A 6,000-nucleotide genomic window follows, 5' to 3' on the forward strand; every position below is an offset into this window, starting at 1 on the left:
CAGTCCAGAGTGGGGAGAGGGAGCAGAGCTCTGTCCTCCGTTGTTCCCTGAAACCCAAAAGCTGCAGACACACAGGCTGCCCCCGCTGTCACCACTGGTCTGGGAGGAGAGTTTTCAGGAAGGGCCCAAGCTGCAGAGCCCCTTGCACCCCAGGGGTGCTGCTTGCACCCCAGCTGCAGCTGTGTGTTCTTGGACACATTACTTAACCTCTCAGAGCCTCCATTTTTGCATTCATTGAGTCAGGTTAATAAACCTCTGGTTGGTCACGAGAGTTCTGTGAAATTACACCAAATGCCCAGCACACACAAGTGCACAATAAATTACAGTTACATTTGAAGGTTTATGCTTTTGATCTGAAACCCTTGTTGTATCTGCTTCTATCAGCTGGAGCTGACATTGGCGTTGTCAGGTGGAGTTTCGCCTAGAATTAAATAATCCAGTGGAGCCCTCACACATGCCCAGACACCTGTTTTCCAAAGTGCATCCAGTGACAACAGGCAAGCTGGGTTGGCCAGCCTGCTCCCCTATCCATATATACACACAAGCTCTCTGGCTGCTGCTTTTGGGCATGAAACCCTAGAATGGCATGTGACTTTTTTGATATTGAGTGCCCGGGGCATACGATGATGGGGCTGTGTGGGTCCAGGGTTTCTTAAATACTGTGGCCAAACCTACAGGAAGTCATGGAAGTGGGGTCCTCGATATTTCTCTGCAAGTAGTTTTGTAGTTCTTTGATTCAGACAGAGCTGGGGTGGAGATTGGTCGCTGGGGCTCTGTCCTTATTTATAGCTTTGCACTGGTCCAGCTTCTCTGTCCCACCTCAACATTTTACTATGAAAAAATTTGAATCATACAGAGAAATTGAAAGAATTGTTCAGTAAACACCTATTTACCACCTAGGTTGTACATTGTGCTGCATATGATTGTATGCCATAACCATTCAACCATCCCTCTGTCCATCCATCAATTCATTTTATTTTTTGATGCGTTTCTATGTAAGTTGCAAACATCAGGGCACTCCCCATCCCAAACGCTCCAGCATGCGTGTCATTGGCCAGAGTTCAGTATTTGTTTATAATTTGAGGGTTAGTAGGCATAAGATTTATAGTGAAAGGCTCAAATCCTAAGTGTACCACCTGATAAGTTCTGACGAGTGTAACCCAAACTATCGAGATACAGAACATCACCACCATTCCGAAACATTCCATTCTGCCTCTTCCCAGTCAGCCCTTACCCATTCCCAACCCCACAGTTATCCATCAGTCTGAATCTTCTTAACCACAGATTAGTCTGACCTTTTCTAGAATTTTGTGAAAATAGGATCATGAAGTACACACTCTCTGGTGTTAGGCCTTTCACTCAGCATAATGTTCCTGGGATTCATCCATGTCACTGCATGTATCAGTAACTCCTTTTTATTGCCAAGTATGCATATACCACAGTGTGTTTATCCATCTCCAATCAATGGACAGTGAGGCTGTTTCCCATTGGGCTACTATGAATAAAGCTGCTGTGAACATAGTACAAATCTTTAGAGAACAAAATATTTCATTTTGGAGGGTGAATACTGAAATGAAATGGCTGGCTGACAAGATAAGCATATGTTTAGTTTTATAAGAACCTTCCAGATCTTCTTCCAGAATGATTGTATCAGGGGTACTCTCACCACCAACAGGAGAGGTCCAGTAACTCCCTTCCTTAGCAACATCTGGTGGGTGTATCATCTCTCATTGCAGTTTTCCTTTGTGTTTCCCTGGTGACTAATTATGATACACTTACTGGCCATTTGTATCTGTTCAATTTTTCTCTTGCCTATATTTTATCAAGTTGTAGGCATTCTTTATATATTCTGGACATCAGTCCTTTGTCAAATAGTTGATTTGCAAAATTTTAGTCCAAGTCTATGGCTTGCTTATTTCTTTTTTTTTCCAGACTTACTGAGATAAAATTGACATTTACACACAATGTAAGTTTAAGGTGTACAATGTGTTGACTCAATTGATACCTTCATACACTGTGAAATGGCCATCACGTCACACAATCACCGTTGCATTTTCATGGTAAGACCATAAGAACATGGGATCCACTCTATTAACGACTTATTTTCTTCACAGTATCTCTCACTGGGAAGTTTTTAATTTTGATGAAGTCAAGTTTTTCAAGTTTTCTCTATCCTTTCTAAGAAACTCCCAAGTTGAAAAGAAACTGTTTCCTCTTTCTTCTAGAAAGCTTATAGTTCTCACATGTAAGTCTACAGTCCTTCTTGAATTAATTTTTTTTGTGTGTGGTGTGAGCCAGGAGTTGAGATCCCTTCATTACACGTGGATATCCAGTTAACCCAGCACCGATTGTGGAGAAGACCTTCCCACTGGATTGCTTTGGTGCCTTGTGCAAAAATCTGTTGCCCTAATAACAAGTGTGGGTCTTAAGTGTGTTTCTGAAGTGTGCTGTTAATTGCTGACCAGTAGCACAGAGAGGGTCTTACCATTCCTAAATGTGCAGGACACTTGGACACTTTTGCCACCTTCTCTGGATGTAGAGAGGAAAATGCTATGACCCCTATAGCTGACCTGAGTTACTGCTCAGGCCAGGCCAGGCCAGGTCACCGTCTCCTTTCCGACCTGGAAAACTAGGGAGTGAATAGTGCAGTCCTTCTGGTTGCCCTTTCTTTAATCTCATGATTTAAGTTTCATGACTTCAACTGAAATCTTCCTCCAAATGATTCATATTCATGGAGTAAATCGATGCATCCAATTTTGTTGAGGAAGAGAAATAGAGCACCTGAAGGCCAGTTCGTGTTTCTCCTGGTTGTGAGCCACCCTTTCCTCCAAATTGTCTGGTCCCTGATGAAAGCAGTTCAGTTTGTCTTCATCCACTTGCCCAGTTCTGCTCACCCTCCTGCTTTTCCTAGTCACGCTGTGAACCTGAATTTGAGAAAGCTCTTGGTGCAGCTGGGCTTGGTGAAGATAGTCACAAGCTGAGAAGGCCTTTTAAAATGGGAATGTTTTAGACAAGATAATCCTGCCAAAAAAGAGCCATTTAATTCTATTTTTTTGAGTGGGGGACTTTAATCTGTGTTACAGAAGAAAAGAGATTGAATCCTAATGTCTATTTTTTTAAGGGATTAAATTATATAGGGAAATATTAGACCAGCGGGCTTGAAGCCAGAGAAACTTGCCTGAGTACAGACTGTGGCTTGTGTGGAGCCATGTGGAGGGAAGCCTTCTGCGTCCATGCCCAGCTCCTGCAACCTGTCCACGGGGACGTCTTGACATGTTTCTGACACCAGCCTGAGAACTAGTTACCCACGTTTTGATGCTTGCCTCCTCCAGCACGAGGATGGGTAGTAGACAGCATCCCTCCACCCAGATGAGCTTGCAGGTGCTCCACACCTGGCCAGTGGAATCTCCATTACTGGCAGACCGCTGGAAGCAGACCGAAAGTGAATGCCTACTGCGTTCCAGCTGGTGCTGAGGAAAATACAATGTCTCCACATCTCCCCTCTAAGCACTGTCGTCCAGTTGGCCTGGCTCTTATTTTCAATACCCAGAATCTGGGGATTCCAAGTTGCCCATTTGCCTCAGGAAGGACTAACCGCACTCAACAGGTTAGCCTCCACTTGTTGATGGGGTGAAAACGAAATAGCATCTCGGAGCACTATGCCTGCAAATTACTTGACAATTGTGATTCAGAAGCTGAGGCTTTCGCCTACTTCTGGAGGCTGGCTCTAAGGGCAAAAAAAGGAGGGTCCTTTGGGTGTTTTGTTTTTACAAACCTGTAATTCTCCCTTGTCAGCTGACTTCCTCCTCCACCAGGGGTGTGTGGGTCAGGGAGCACTTAGTGTCCCAATGGACAGTGTGCTGAAGCACCCCACCTTACTGAACCTCGGAGACCCCTTGTGTAACTTTTCCACGTGCTCATTCCCATGTAGATTCTCAAAAGACTCTGTTAACACAGGCGTTGGGGAGAGTCCATGGTGGGTGCAGCCTGCTGCCCCACATGGTGTCTGGGTTTTGGCTGACCCAGACCTGAGCTCAGTTCTCTGCCTGGAGCTCACCAGTCCTGGGAGCCCCAGGCCCCTGGCTCCATCTGCTTCCTGACCAACAGCCTAGAGCACCACCCTCCTCACAGGGTCACTGCGAGCTGTGGGCAACAGCAGAAAGCTCCTCGCAGGGAGTGAGCGCTCACCAGGGCCTTTCCCCAGCTGGCCACCTGTGTTCACTCACATTGGGAAACACCAAGGGTCTCCTTGAAAACACATAACCCCTGCTTGCAAGAACTTTTTATTGTAAACTCCCTACCAGGTATTTAATGCTCTCTTTTTGAGAGTAAATTTTCTTCTTTACTCCACTGCATACTTTTCTGTAATAATAGGAAATGTATATTGAGGCACATTCCATTCTAAGCACCTCACGATCCTTTGAAGAGTAGGTATCTTATCCCCACATGAAGATAAAAACTGAGGACCACGCAGGTTCAGAAACGTACCCTGGAGGTCGTGGTCAGTGATAGAGCTTGAATTCAGTCCCCAGGATATCTGACTACCATGTCCAGGAGCCCAACTAAGACTTGATGCTGCCATATGAAGGACATCATGAGACAGGAAGGTAAACAAAAGACAGCAGTACAGTGCTGAGGGACATGGGGTGGCCAGAATCCCAGTGTATCCCTGAGTCTCACCTGTGCATACCCTGTGTACATCAGGAGTCAGTGCACTGGGTCGGGGCCAGATTCCCCTCTGCATCCTCCATCCCTCCACCAGACATAGAGTTCCATGCAGACCCTCAAGCTCTCCCTGTTCAAAGCCACAGGTGACGGTAAGGCTTTGTCCATATCTCAGACTATTTCTTAAGGGACAGCTTCCCGAGGGTTGGGTGGGGGTGGTTTGCAATAGCAGGGAGCAGGAACATCTTAAAGGCTCTTGGTATATATGGCCAAATTGCTTTCCAATTTACACTCATGCCAAAGGACTACAACCCTGAGTAGTGGCGTTCAAAGCAGCCAGCTCAGGAGCCAGCTAATCATTCTCACCGAGAAGGCCAGCAGGCCCAGGGCACTGAAGAGACATGCCTGGGTCTTTGAAGCTCCTTGTTCCCAGCCGCGTCAGCATCACCTGAGAACTCGTCAGAAATGCAAAATTCTTGGACCTCACCCCAGTCCTACTGAGTCACAGACTCCGGTGGGGCCCGGCAGTCTGGAAACAAGCCCTCCAGGTGTTTCTGGAGCCCGTTCCAGTCTGGGAGCTGCTGGTCCTGGGAGAGCTGTAGCAGTTTGCAAGCAACACGCACACGCTGTGCCCACCAAATCTGTGAGGCCGGGAGCAAATCCAAGGGTAAGGTCCAGTCCATCCGCAGTGCACGCTGCGTCAGCCTCTCCCAGCTGGTTCTTCTCTTCAGTTCCGATAATTGGGACCACATAGAAAATGTCGCTCTTTCTCTCATGTTAAGGGACATGCTCTCACAGACACCTGTTATTTAGACTTAGATGTTTACCATGTGCCAGGCACATTATTATCCCCTCTGTTCACTTGGACAGGGAAAGGAAGCCTGGAGCAATTTAGAAACATCCTAATGTTGCACAGCTAGCTAGTAAGTGGCAGAACTGAACTGGAACCCAGTCTTTTTGCCAGGGACTGAGCTCTTAGCGTCCACACTATCTGAGAGAAGGAGTTGGGATACTTACAACATGGGGGTGTCAGGTGATTGGGTTTGTTCTGGAATCTTCTGAAGTTCTGTCTTGAGTACCTTGAGAAATGGCTCTTCCCTGCTTCTTGGAAACTGGGACTCTGACAAACCAGAGCCAGTGAGGGGCACACATCCGAGCAGGTGAGTGAGTGAGGTGTCTTATTTTCCATTGACCTGTTTCATTTAAGCTTGTAGGGATTGCTTCTAGAGTGTTCTGTCTCCAGGCATCCCTGGTAGGTGTCTCAGTTGTATGTCACTGGCCTATGATACTTCATGAGATGAGTTCTCAAATCCTGTCTCAAACAACAGGTAGGGG

The sequence above is a fragment of the Manis pentadactyla genome, chromosome 10, assembly GCF_030020395.1.
Source record: "Manis pentadactyla isolate mManPen7 chromosome 10, mManPen7.hap1, whole genome shotgun sequence".
Classification (NCBI taxonomy): Eukaryota; Metazoa; Chordata; class Mammalia; order Pholidota; family Manidae; genus Manis; species Manis pentadactyla.